This window comes from Oncorhynchus kisutch, linkage group LG24 (genome assembly GCF_002021735.2).
Source record: "Oncorhynchus kisutch isolate 150728-3 linkage group LG24, Okis_V2, whole genome shotgun sequence".
In the NCBI taxonomy this organism is placed as follows: domain Eukaryota; kingdom Metazoa; phylum Chordata; class Actinopteri; order Salmoniformes; family Salmonidae; genus Oncorhynchus; species Oncorhynchus kisutch.
The window spans coordinates 45,934,248-45,948,621 of NC_034197.2; the positions used below are offsets into that span (position 1 = coordinate 45,934,248).

The 14,374-nt window shown below is 42.3% G+C and overlaps 1 protein-coding gene across 1 annotated transcript in view; it reads left to right on the top strand.

Moving 5' to 3' along the window:
• The first annotated feature begins 2,363 nt into the window (after positions 1–2,363).
• Positions 2,364–14,374, top strand: part of LOC109869469 (monocarboxylate transporter 1) — a 48,442-nt gene continuing 36,431 nt past the window's right edge. The window contains exon 1 of the mRNA XM_020459647.2: positions 2,364–2,501. The gene's annotated coding sequence lies outside the window, so the exon portion shown is untranslated. The remainder of the gene's footprint in view (positions 2,502–14,374) is intronic.

Genomic DNA, 14,374 nt, shown 5'->3' on the forward strand with positions numbered 1-14,374 from the left:
AAAAATAATTTAGCATTATTATAGATGTGAAATGGCATTCTGAGATAACATCACTACACAGAGTTCATACATGTAATGTTAGCTAACCAGCCAGCCATCAAACTTCAAGCTTTTAGTTTGCACAGGTTGCTTGGCCCGTTGTGTCAAGTCACTCTGATTCCCACTGACTGTGTGCAATGCCATAAGAATCATCAGATCTTTCTCCCTCTCTGTCACAGAGGCAATGGTTGCCCTTAGTTTGAAGATGTAATCCGTAGACATGGTTTATACAACAGCCTTCTTGATCTTTCTCCCTCTCTGTCACGGAGGCAATGGTTGCCCTTAGTTTGAAGATGTAATCCGTAGACATGGTTTATACAACAGCCTTCTGTGTTTTCTTTCGAATCCATCTGCATTTGCAATCAAACTCCAGAATTATATTCATCTCCTTATCATGCTTTGCTTCTACCAGACATTCCACTGATTTCAAAACTTGGTTAACTTCTTCCGTGACAACAACACTGTTGATCACCGTTTCTTCCCCATCACTGTCATCAGAAGACTCTACAATGAAAAAAATAAAATAATAAATCAGGGATTTCCTCATCGTCTTATTAATTTTCAGAATCAGAGTCAGCATGGCACGGTCATCCTCCAGAAAGTCGTCCATCACAACTTTTCCCACTGACCTTTGAACTTTGTTGATAGCGCCTGATAAATTCAGGGCAACAATGTATTTAGAGCAGTAGCAACATATTTGCAGTTCTCCATTATATATCTCCATTATATAAACGTTATATCTTTTGAAAAAAATGCAGTAGAAAGGTTTATCTACGCATAACGAGCAGCTCATTTTATAGACACAAGATGCTACACAGCACACCGTTTGAGCCCATCCCGTCCCCTTCCAGACGTAATATTTGTTTTACTGGGCTGTTTCTGCGAAGCATATACAATTGTTTTATACATCATCTTAGCGAACACTATTCATATCAAAAGTGCACATGACTGTGCTCTTTCATGTCCCTCACACAGACCTAGACACTCTCAACCTGGCATGAAAAAATTATTAAAGTATTTGGCAATATCAGTTGGTTTTGTGATGAATGAGCCATCTGATTCAATAAATGATGGAGCTAAGTTTTTCCTTTTCCCAAAAAATGTATTGAAGGTCCCCCAAAGCTTTTTACTGTCATTCTTTATGTCATTTATCTTTGTTTCATAGTGTAGTTTATTATATTTTTTATTCAGTTTAGTCACATGATTTCTCAATTTGCAGGACGTTTGCCAATCGGTTGTGCTGCCAGACTTATTTGCCATTATTTTAGCCTCATCCCTCTCAACCATACCATTTTTCAATTCCTCATCAATCCACGGGGATTCAACCATTTTTACAGTTATTTTCTTAATGGGTGCATGCTTATTAGTAACTTGAATAAGCAGTTTCAGAAATGTGTCAAGTGCAGCGTCTGTTTGCTCCTCATTACACACCACAGACCAACAAATATTCTTTACATCATCAACATAGGAATCACAACAAAATGTCTTGTTTCTGCAGCATTAATCAAGATGTGATTAATACATGTTGATGATTTCATTCCTGTGCTGTTTGTAACTACCCTGGTAGGTTGACTGATAACCTGAACCAGGTTGCAGGCACTGGTTACAGTTTGAATCTTTGTCTTGAGTGGGCAGCTTGATGAAAGCCAGTCAATATTTAAATCACCCAGAAAATATTCCTCTCTGTTGATATCACATCCTGCAATATGAGCTACGACATTAATATTTGTGTAAACTCTTCAAAGTTGTTCTGTGAGTGACACTGAGTAGACTGATGCAGTATTTCATTGGTCCACAATCCACAAGTAAGGCTGTACAGTGAAATATTAGTGTGCTCCCAAAGCAGTTCTGAAGTCTAACACATTCAGAGTGCGAGTTCAACTGATTTATACTTTTTTTGGCCAAATTAATAATGGTATTTTCTTGAATTTATATAACATTCCAACCATGTTAAGCATTATCTAGTCAAAATATGGCATGATTCCATTATTTATATCAATTTGCATCACTTTCAAATGGGGACTTTTATTTAGAAGGCGAAACGCAAATTCCACTCGTGGCTAATTCTTATTGTGCCTATTTTCACTTAGGTGCTCAATGCTGTTTCTGTTCCGAATACGCTCTAGCCATAGAAAATGGTAGAGGCCTCACGTGGCCAAACGGCTTTTTAGCCTGGCAGAGCAATTGAGGGCTTCCACCATTTTTCAACTGGGTGGGACTACCAACCTCATTGGCTGATCGCTCCTGGTGACCCGGTTGAAGTCATCAGGAGGTATAGGTTAATCAAGAATAAGAAAATGTACTACTTCAAAATGGAGATTGTCGAAAAAAAAGATCGCAGATACAGATACAAAGAGGAGTCGTCTATTTATGTCTATGGCTTGACTCTGCTATAGTTCAGTTGGCAAGTGCAGCCAGGACACACGGACCAATTCCTGGACAAGAGAGACTTGAGTTTTATGGTGAGTTTTTATGTCAAAAGGTAAATGTATATTCATGTAACCGTTGTGTGTTTTAAACCGAAGTCAGGGCTTTAGCTGTTTGGACAAAGTTAAGTACTTTAGCCAAGTTTCGTCACTATCCAGGCCATTAAACGTTAGCTACCGTTAGCGCTATGGGGGCTACACGGCCACTGCGGCTGGATAATCAAGTCCAGATGCTAATTAGCTAGCTGGATATTTAGCTTTTGGGCAGCTAGCAGCAGAAGAGGGTCTCTCTCCACATAACGGCACAGCTAACTAGCTACGCTGATGAATGGATATATAGGGATCCATCTTTTGTAGGTAGATGAGTTGCTTTTACCGGCCAGTGCGTTATCTGGTTGACAGAGTTTATGGTAGAAATCCATCTTTAGCACGTTGGGGGCGATTAAACAACGGAGACCTCATTCAATGAAGGGAAGCGCAGTTAGCGGTGACCATTGGGGCATGCAAGAGACCAAAGTTGTGGAAAGCTGAACTTTTGCATACTCCGCAACATCGGCGTTGTGATTGACCAATCAAAGGTCACTAGTTTACATCCCCTACTGGATGGTTTTTGCATACCTAGTACCGACACGAGGGCGAAGCTAGAGTGGCCATCCATATAGCGTTGATTACTTCTGTTAGGTTCAGATGGAACAGCTCAGCTTCTGCGCAAAATACCAAGATGGGGAGGGAAGACACTGTCCTGATTTATTTGTTTGTGGTTCCATTAGTAACTCTTTGAATTAGAGACTGTTGTGTCGTCTTGACTGTTCAGGGTGCATTTGTCCAGTTTTTTTTGTACAACAATGAGTCTCACGTGCAGCACGTCGTCAGTGTTGAAGCAGCCGAGCTGAATCACATGATGGGGAAGACGAGCGCTTTGTACCCTGCCACTGGGCCGCCACTCTGTCGCAACAACAACTTGAAAGGAGAGGTGGCTGGCTGGCGCTTCTAACGGTGATAGGATGTCTAATATGAATGAATACATTTTCTCTCTGTCCGCTCTCTCTCCCTGTATGTCTCTCTTACTGAACAAAAATATAAATGCAACAATTTCAAAGATTTTGAAAGTTAGTTCATATAAGGAAACCAGTCAATTGAAATACGTTAATTAGGCCTGAATCTATGTATTACACATGATTGGGCAGGGGTGCAGCGAGCTGGGGAGACCGCCCCAGGCAATCAAAATGAGTTTTCCCCCACAAATGGGCTTTATTACAGACAGAAATACTCCTCAGACGATCCTGCAGGTGAAGAAGCCGGATGTGGAGGTCCTGGGCAGGCATTGTTAGACAAGTTCTTTGGTTGTTCATCAAAGCACAGTAAATAGCCTATGTACCACTGCTCTGTGGCTGCATCTGAAACACACCAGTGACCAACATTAACTTTTTTCCCTTATTGGCCCGGTCGGGCCATTTGGCCAAATATCGACAGGCCCGAAAATGTATTGTCCCGAAAAGAATTTATCCTGGCCCGGACATGGTGTAGTTCTTAAATGCATTGGGGTCATTCAGGGACCACACACTGAGTATACCTTCTAAGACAAACATTCCCAAAGAGAGCTGGACGTGGCACACTATCAACAGTAGCCAGTAAATTGCTAGTATGGTAACTTTTGAAGGTTTACTATTGTAAATCACTTTCCCTAAAATAAATGAGCTCAGCTAGTAGGTTGATGGGCACTTCTTTTTTGCTCTGGACAGCTTGTGTGTGCTGTGTGTAGACATTGACTGATGTACTGCTGGAGAAGCTGTGACTGGCGGAACGTGGTGGGCAAATACAAATGGCATGACATTTAGGCGTCTAGTCCTCAATGGTATACTGCCACAGAGCAGGTAGGTAAATGCTGGAATGCAAAAATGCGCTGAAAATTTACTAGCCCGGTCGGGGACAAGATCTACTCGCCATCACATGTTTTTACAGGCCCTGGACTAGTGGGCCAGTGTTAATGTTGGACCCTGCTCGTAAAAGAAAATAAATGAATGTGCCAGAACAATAGGCTAAGTGGATTTCATTTCCAAGATTGTGCAAAGCTGTCATCAAGGCGAAGGCTGACTGCTTTAAAGAATCTCAAATATAAAACACTTTTTTGGTTACTACATGATTCCATATGTGTTATTTCATAGTTTAGATGTCTTCACTATTATTATACAATGTAGAAAATAGTAAAAAGAAAGAAACCCTGGAATGAGTAGGCTTATCCAAACGTTTGACTGGGAGTTTTTTTTTTAAATGTACAAAAATGTCTATAAACCTGTTTTCGCTTTGCCATTTTGGAGTATTGTGTGTAGACTGATAAGGGGGAAAAAACACGAATCAATTTTAGAATAATGCTGTAACATTACAAAATGTGGAAAAAGAAGGGGTCTGAATACTTTCCCGAAGGCACTGTATACACTATGAAGAACGGATAATGATATGAATTGGCCCTACAATCCCATAATGCATTAACTGAGGCTATAACAAAGCAGAAGTTAAAAGCAGAACAATGCAAAAAAAGTCTACTTATCTGCAATTAAAAACAAATCATGGAGGTTTGATTGTTGCATGGCTATCAAATGAAACAAAAGTTATTTGTCACATGCTTTGTAAACAACAGGTGTAGACCAACAGTGAAATGCTTACTGACAGGCCCTTCCCAACAATGCAGAGAGAGAAAAAGTAATAGTAAATACTAGAGGTTGACCAATTAATTAGGACCGTTTTCATAACAATCGGTATTTTTGGGCGCCGATTTAGCAGACTATTTTATTGTTATTTTTTACACCTTTTATTTAATCTTTATTTAACTAGGCAAGTCAGTTAAGAACACATTCTTATTTTCAATGACGGACTAGGAACGAGGCAGAAAAACAGATTTTTACCTTGTCAGCTCGGGGGATCCAATCTTGCAACCTTACAGTTAACTCGTCCAACGCTCTAACCACCTGCCTCATGAGGAGCCTGCCTGTTACGCGAATGCAGTAAGCCAAGGTAAGTTGCTAGCTAGCATTAAACTTCTCTTGTAAAACAATCAATCAACGACTGTCGTTGCTCCAATGTGTACTTAACCATAAACATCAATGCCTTTTCTTAAAATCAATACACAAGTATATATTTTTAAACCTGCATATTTAGCTAAAAGAAATCCAGGTTAGCAGGCAATATTTACTAGGTGAAATTGTGTCACTTCTCTTGCGTTCATTGCACGCAGAGTCAGGGTATATGCAACAGTTTGGGCCGCCTGGCTCTTTGCGAACTCATTTGCCAGAATTTTACATAATTATGACATAACATTGAAGGTTGTGCAATGTAACAAATATTTAGACTCATGGATGCCACCCGTTCGATAAAATACGGAACGGAATAAACGTTTGGTTCTCGAGGTGATAGTTTCCTGGATTTGACCTAAGGCTCGTATTTCTGTGTCTATTATAGTTAAGTCAATGATTTGATAGAGCAGTCTGACTGAGGGGTAGCAGCAGGCTTGTAATAGTGGTTTAGAGAAGTAGTTGACGCGTTAAAATTCCTGTAATAACTTGCGGCTGAACTTGAAAGGGGTTCCTTTTGTTATTTTACCGTTCATGTCTTCCATAGAGAATGTGTTGATCTACTTCCAATAAGGTCTGTGTTTCGTGCAGGTTTAAACCGCCTCTGCGTTTTGATACCCGTGTAAATCTCACTAGGATAAGATAACGTTTGTCAACATATTTTCAGAAATCCACTACAAAAAAAGATCATCTTATATTTAGCCAATATTCATCAGAGTTACCTTGTCCTATGGATATCTACACAGTTATAAAATTGGCAAGGTGGTGTAAGCCTACACGAAACACAGACCTTATTTTAAATGAATCTAAAAATATCCTATGGAATAAATGAATGAAGGAACCGCTTTTCAGATTTTGCTAGAAGTTGTCATGGGAATTATGACTCTCGCTTTGGTAGTCAATTCTTACCATATCCATTATTAAAATAGGATTTCCTGCATATAGAAATTACAGTTTTTGTTTTCAACATTCATCACAGGTAAATTGAACTCTATTTTTATTCAAACAGTTGAGAGTATTTGTCTCCTAAGCAGACTCTTCAGTGTCATTGTCACTTCAGAGCTGTGTGTTTTTTACAGATGGCAGAGAAAAGCAGAGCACCAGTGTGGGACTATTACATGGAATTGGCAACAGGGAAAGCAAGGTGTCTTATTTGTGATAAAGATGTAAGCATGGGGTCAGCAACGGCTAAATCAAAAAACACCACCAACCTGTGAAATCACCTTAAGAACACCCATCCAAAAACCCATATGTATTATATTAAGTTAAAATAAAAATGATATATCCTCCAATAATCGGTATCTGCGTTGAAAAATCATAATCGGTCGACCTCTAGTAAATACACTATTATACACAGGGTACCAGTACAGTAAAGACTTAAATGTTGAGACCGAGTTTGCGTCTCTGACATGGGTAGGCAGACCGTTCCATAAAAATTTAGCTCTATCGGAGAAAGCCCTGCCTCCAGCTGTTTGCTTAGAAATTCTAGGGACAATTAGGAGGCCTGCGTCTTGTGACCGTAGCGTACGTGTAGGTATGTACGGCAGGACCAAATCAGAGAGATAGGTAGGAGCAAGCCCATGTAATGCTTTGTAGGTTAGCAGTAAAACCTTGAAATCAGCCCTTGCTTTGACAGGAAGCCAGTGTAGGGAGGCTAGCACTGGAGTAATATGATCACATTTTTTTGGTTCTAGTCAGGATTCTAGCAGCCGTATTTAGCACCAACTGAAGTTTATTTAGTGCTTTATCCGGGTATCCGGAAAGTAGAGCATTGCAGTAGTCTCTAACCTAAAAGTGACAAAAGCATGGATGAATTTTTCAGCATAATCTTTGGACAGAAAGTTTCAGATTTTTGCAATGTTACGTAGATGGGGAAAAAAGCTGTCCTTGAAATGGTCTTGATATGTTCTTCAAAAGAGAGATCAGGGTCCAGAGTAACGCCGAGGTCCTTCAGTTTTATTTGAGACGACTGTACAACCATTAAGATGAATTGTCCAATACCCGCAGTATTAGACTTAAAACTAATCATCCAGTGATCATACACTGTTTACCAGGGGGCAGGGCTACCGACGTTAAGGCTAATCTGAAGATGGTGCTGGCTAAAACTGGCGAGTGTAGAGAGTATAGAGATATTGTTATCCACGTCGGCACCAACGATGTTAGGATGAAACAGAGATCACCAAGCGCAACATAGCTTCAGCGTGTAAATCAGCTAGAAAGATCTGTTGGCATCGAGCAATTGATAGGATGATCGAGCAGCAGTAAAGGCTCTTCGGTACTGCACTGTCTTTCCAATGACTAGAGTTTTCAATTTGTCAGAGCTAATGGTGGGAAGCTTCGGCGTCTCAGACCCCGTAACGGGAGGAGTAGAGACGAGAAGACCCGGCCTCTGACTCCGACTCGCTGCTTAATGGGGAGAACCGGTTGAAAGATTCTGTCGGCTGAATGAGCGACACCGGTTGAGCATTCCTACAGCATTTCCTTCCAGAAACCGTGAGAAAGTTGTCCGGCTGCGGGGACCGTGCGAGGGGATTTATACTGACGTTACTATCTGTACTTACGGGTGGCACAGATGCTGTTTCATCCTTTCCTACACTGAAATTACCCTTGCCTAATGATTGTGTCTGAAGCTGGGCTTGTAGCACAGCTATCCTCCCCGTAAGGCGATCGTTCTCCTGTATATTATGAGTACAGCGACTGCAATTAGAAGGCATCATGTTAATGTTACTACTTAGCTTCGGCTGTTGGAGGTCCTGTTTTTCCTAAGCGCTGAATAGTGTAGAGAATGGATGGCATCATGATGTGGCTATATTGAAGCAACATCTCAAGACATCAGTCAAAGTTAAAGCTTGGTCGCAAATGGGTCTTCCAAATGGACAATGACCCCAAGCATACTTCCTAATGTGTGGCAAAATGGCTTAAGGACAACAATTGGAATGGCCATCACAAAGCCCCAACCTCAATCCTATAGAACATTTGTGGGCAGAACTGAAAAAGCATGTGTGAGCAAGGAGGCCTACAAACCTGACTCAGTTACACCAGTTCTGTCAGAAGGAATGGACCAAAATTCATCCAATTTATTGTTGAAAGCTTGTGAAAGCCTACCCAAAACGTTTGACCCAAGTTAAACAATTTAAAGACGATGATACCAAATACTAATTGAGTGTATGTAACTTCTGACCGACTGGGATTGTGATGAAAGAAATAAAAACCGAAATTAATCATTCTCTACTATTATTCTGGCATTTCACATTCTTAAAATAAATTGGTGATCCTAAAACAGGTAATTTTTACAAGGATTAGATGTCAGGATTTGTGAAACTGAGTTTGAATGTATTTGGAGTATGAGGTAAGGCTAAGGTGTATGTAAACTTCTGACTTAAATTGTATGTACACAGGGTACCAGTACTGGGTCAGTGGTAACTAGGCTATATACACGGGGTACCAGTACTGGGTCAGTGGTAACTAGGCTATATACACGGGGTACCAGTACCGGGTCAGTGGTAACTAGGCTATATACACGGGGTACCAGTACTGGGTCAGTGGTAACTAGGCTATATACACGGGGTACCAGTACCGGGTCAGTGGTAACTAGGCTATATACACGGGGTACCAGTACTGGGTCAGTGGTAACTAGGCTATATACACGGGGTACCAGTACTGGGTCAGTGGTAACTAGGCTATATACACGGGGTACCAGTACTGGGTCAGTGGTAACTAGGCTATATACACGGGGTACCAGTACTGGGTCAGTGGTAACTAGGCTATATACACGGGGTACCAGTACCGGGTCAGTGGTAACTAGGCTATATACACGGGGTACCAGTACTGGGTCAGTGGTAACTAGGCTATATACACGGGGTACCAGTACCGGGTCAGTGGTAACTAGGCTATATACACGGGGTACCGGGTCAGTGGTAACTAGGCTATATACACGGGGTACCGGGTCAGTGGTAACTAGGCTATATACACGGGGTACCGGGTCAGTGGTAACTAGGCTATATACACGGGGTACCGGGTCAGTGGTAACTAGGCTATATACACGGGGTACCAGTACTGGGTCAGTGGTAACTAGGCTATATACACGGGGTACCAGTACTGGGTCAGTGGTAACTAGGCTATATACACGGGGTGCCAGTACTGGGTCAGTGGTAACCAGGCTGCGTATGGGGTCAGTGGTAACCAGGCTGCGTACGGGGTCAATGTGCAGGAGTATGAGGTAGTTGAGTAGATATGCACATATAGGTAGGGATAAAGTGACTAGGCAACAGGATAGATGATAAACAGTAACTGCAGCGTATGTGATGAGTCAAGAGTTGGTGCAGAAAGGGTCAATGCAGATAGTGGAGGCAAGCTATTGGTCAACTATTTATCAGTCTTATGGCTTGGGGGTAGAAGCTGTTCAGGGTCCTGTTAGTTCCAGACTTAGTGCATTATGGATTTTTAGTAGTGGTAGGGGTTAAAAAATATCATAAAGTACCGTGTATTATTCTTGTATAGTTTAAAGTATTCAATGTTGGCTTATTAAATCTAGAATTTAGCAAACATTTTTGAATTATTTTCAAACTGAAACAGACCGAACTTGAATATAAATCGGTGTCTTTTCAGCAAAATGTGAGTATGGCAGAGTGGCTTGATTATTGGAACATTTTATTGTTCTGGATGCAAATGAAAAATGGTACTTGGGTCAGTTTTACGAACATGCAGTAGCCTAACTTCTATTTGTGTATTGTGCGTTTCGTGGCATCCCAGCGCATGACTAGAATGCATATTAGAGGCTGGTTAGGAGACACCACGAGAGACTAGAGGTCGACCGATTTAATCGGCATTGCCAATTAATTAGGGTGGCAGGGTAGCCTAGTGGTTAGAGCGTTGGACTAGTAACCGAAAGGTTGCAAGTTCAAATCCCCGAGCTGACAAGGTACAAATGTGTCGTTCTGCCCCTGAACAGGCAGTTAACCCACTGTTCCTAGGCCGTCATTGAAAATAAGAATTTGTTCTTAACTGACTTGCCTAGTAAAATTAAAATTACATTTCAAGGTTATATAACAATCAGTAATTGTCATTTTTTGCCGCTGATTATGGCCGATTACATTGCACTCCACGAGGAGACTGCATGGCAGTTCATCTGCCCATTTATCGATAAAGTCGATGTTATAGCCGGCAACAGTTATAAACTACTAGTCCACACCATTGTTGTTTTGACTAGCATCAATGACAGATGAGACCATTGGAAACGTGCCGATCCTGGTCCTTGGCAACAAGATTGACAGACACGAAGCCATCAACGAGGAGACTGCGTGAGCTGTCTGTTTTGTCTCTACAAAGCTGTCTTCATCGTAACATTCTTGAACGATGTGATCAATTATCAGTTGTAAACCTTTTTCATATGCTGCCTGCAGCGTGATCTATTTATGACTGTCTGTTGTTGGCTGTCATAAATTTAATTTGCAAATAAATTCATTAAAAATCCTACAATGTGATTTTCTGGATTTTTTTCTTCTCATTTGTCCGTCATAGTTGAAGTGTACCTATGATGAAAATTACAGGCTTCTCATCTTTTTAAGTGGGAGAACTTGCACAATTGGTGGCTGACTAAATACTTTTTTGCCCCACTTTATATTCACCATAGTGAATATAGGCTCAGGTTTTCTGGGTCTCTGTTTTTGGTTGGACAGGATTCTCAATTTCTTTCTTAGGTTTTTGCATTCTTCATCAAACCAATTGTCACTGTTGGTAATTTTCTTAAGTTGTCTGCTTGAAATGTTTAGATTTGATAGGGGAGCTGAGAGGTCAAATATACTGTTTAGGTTTTCTACTGCCAAGTTTACAACTTCACTATTACAGTGAAATGTTTTGTCCAGGAAGTTGTCTAAGAGTGAATTTGTTGCCTAATTAGTTTTTTACACTACTTTCCTTCAGTCTAAAGCATTTCTTAATATTGTGCAGTTCATTTGGCTTTGATGCCTCATGATTGAGTATTGCTCTGTTCAAGTAGACTGATTTTGCTGTGGTCTGATAGGGTTGGGCTGACTGAACGCTCTGAGAGACTCTGGGTTGAGCTCAGTGATAAAGTAATCTACAGTACTACTGCCAAGAGATGAGCTATGGGTGTACCTACCATAGGAGTCTCATCGAAGCCTAACATTGATGATGTACAGACCCAGCGTGCGACAGAGCTGCAGGAGTTGTGACCTGTTTTTGTTGGTTGTTTTGTCATAGTTGTGCCTAGGGGGGCATATGGGGGAGGGAATGTTGTCACCTCCAGGTTGGTGTTTGTCCCTCTGTGTGCTGAGGGTGTCAGGTTCTTGTCTAGTTCTGGCATTTAGGTCACCACAGACTAGTACATGTCCCTGGGCCTGGAAATGGTTGATCTCCCCCTCTAGGATGAAGGATCTGTCATTGTTAAAGTTTGGGGATTCAATTGGGGGGGATATAGTTAGCACACACTTTTATGTCTCTCCCCTCTCTCTCGGTCTCTCCCCTCTCTCTCGGTCTCTCTGAAGGCATTCAGTTTCTCTTCAGCAGGTCTGTTCCTATTCTAAGTTGCCCTATGGTAACAGTGTAGGGTTGCTAACAGCAGTTCTGTTCCTCTTCTAAGTCAGAGACTCATCAACAGTTATTACATTAGTCATGAGGAAGTGATACATTCTCTCCCAGTCAACATCTCAGCACAACCCTGGTCCTCCAGTATAATCTAGCTCAGTGTTTCACAATCCTGGCCCTCCAGTATAATCTAGCTCAGTGTTTCACAATCCTGGCCCTCCAGTATAATCTAGCTCAGTGTTTCCCAACCCTGGTCCTCCAGTATAATCTAGCTCAGTGTTTCACAATCCTGGCCCTCCAGTATAATCTAGCTCAGTGTTTCACAACCCTGGTCCTCCAGTACCCCCGACAGTACACAGTTTTGTTGTAACCCAACCAGGGTTGGGAAACACTGATGTAGATTATACTGGAGGACCAGGGTTGAAAAACCAATCAATCAATCAATCAAATGTATTTACAAAGCCCATCTTACATCAGCTGATATCTCAAAGTGCTGTACAGAAACCCAGCCTAAAACCCCAAACAGCAAGCAATGCAGGTGTAGAAGCACGGTGGCTAGGAAAAACTCCCTAGAAAGGCCAGAACCTAGGAAGAAACCTAGAGAGGAACCAGGCTATGAGGGGTGGCCAGTCCTCTTCTGGCTGTGCCGGGTGGAGATTATAACAGAACATGGCCAAGATAATCAAATATTCATAGATGACCAGCAGGGTCAAATAATAATAATCACTGTGGTTGTCGAGGGTGCAACAGGTCAGCACCTCAGGAGTAAATGTAATGATCGGCTATGAAAAGCCAACTGACAAGTATCTCTACCGCTCCTGCTGTCTCTAGAGAGTTGAAAACAGCAGGTCTGGGACAGGTAGCATGTCCGGTGATTAGGTCAGGGTTCCATAGCCGCATGCAGAACAGTTGAAACTGGAGCAGCAGCATGGCCAGGTGGACTGGGGACAGCAAGGAGTCATGTCGGGTAATCCTGAGGCATGGTTGTAGGGCTCAGGTCTTGAGAGAGCGAGAGAGAGCGCTTAAATTCACACAGGACACCGGATAAGACAGGAGAAATACTCCAGATATAACAGACTGATCCTAGCCCCCTGACACAAACTACTGCAGCATAAATACTGGAGGCTGAGACAGGAGGAGTTGAAGCACTGATGTAGATTATACTGGAGGACAGGGGTTGGGAAACACTGATGTAGATTCTACTGTAGTCAGACAGATGTGGAGTGTCCTAAACGACTCTTTATTCTATATTGTGTCCTTTTGACCAGGTACAGGTAGCCATTGTAGTGTGGTTGGTTCAGTCAGCAGGTACAGGTAGCCATTGTCGTTCTTCTCCCCACTGTTGTGATGTTAGATTTGAGCCGCTCCCGCTGGTCTAATGGTTTGAATCGTGTTGGTTGGGAAACAGCATCCGGACGCACCGTAAAACATGAGATCTGATTTCATCAGAGGAAGCTGTGGCTACATGGCCACGTTCCAGATGGCTGAATGGTGTGTGTTGTCATGTCAGTTTGATGAATAGTGATTCCTGTATAATTTGTTTAATCTGGTCCCCAGACTGCGTAAAGCTCAGAAGGCTCCATTTGTGGTGTTGATTCTTCCTGGTCAGGACACAGACCAGAGACCCTAGACCTCTAAGACTCTGGCATAATGTTCTAGCACTCAGCACAGTATTAGGACTGTTAGACGAGACAGAGAAGAGATGAAACCTTGTTTAGTCTAATAGTGGATCACACGGAGAAGAGAGGAAACCTTGTTTTTAGTCTTTTAGAATAAACCTAGTATAACATTAGTAGCTTATCAACCCTCAGGTCTTTTTAAAGGCTACTAGCATTATTCTTTGACCACAAAGAGAGAGAGACCCAGTGCAGACCCAGTCTAGTGCCCTGCGGTTCACCAGTGCAGACCCAGTCTAGTGCCCTGCGGTTCACCAGTGCAGACCCAGTCTAGTGCCCTGCGGTTCACCAGTGCAGACCCAGTCTAGTGCCCTGCGGTTCACCAGTGCAGACCCAGTCTAGTGCCCTGCGGTTCACCAGTGCAGACCCAGTCTAGTGCCCTGCGGTTCACCAGTGCAGACCCAGTCTAGTGCCCTGCGGTTCACCAGTGCAGACCCAGTCTAGTGCCCTGCGGTTCACCAGTGCAGACCCAGTCTAGTGCCCTGCGGTTCACCAGTCTAGTGCCAACGGAGTTCTTAAAGAGAGGAAGGCAAGGCAGTGTGTTTGCGTGTTGTAGAAAGTGAGACGGCAGTGTCATTAGTGTGTGTGTGTCAAATCAATTAAAATACAATTGTATTTG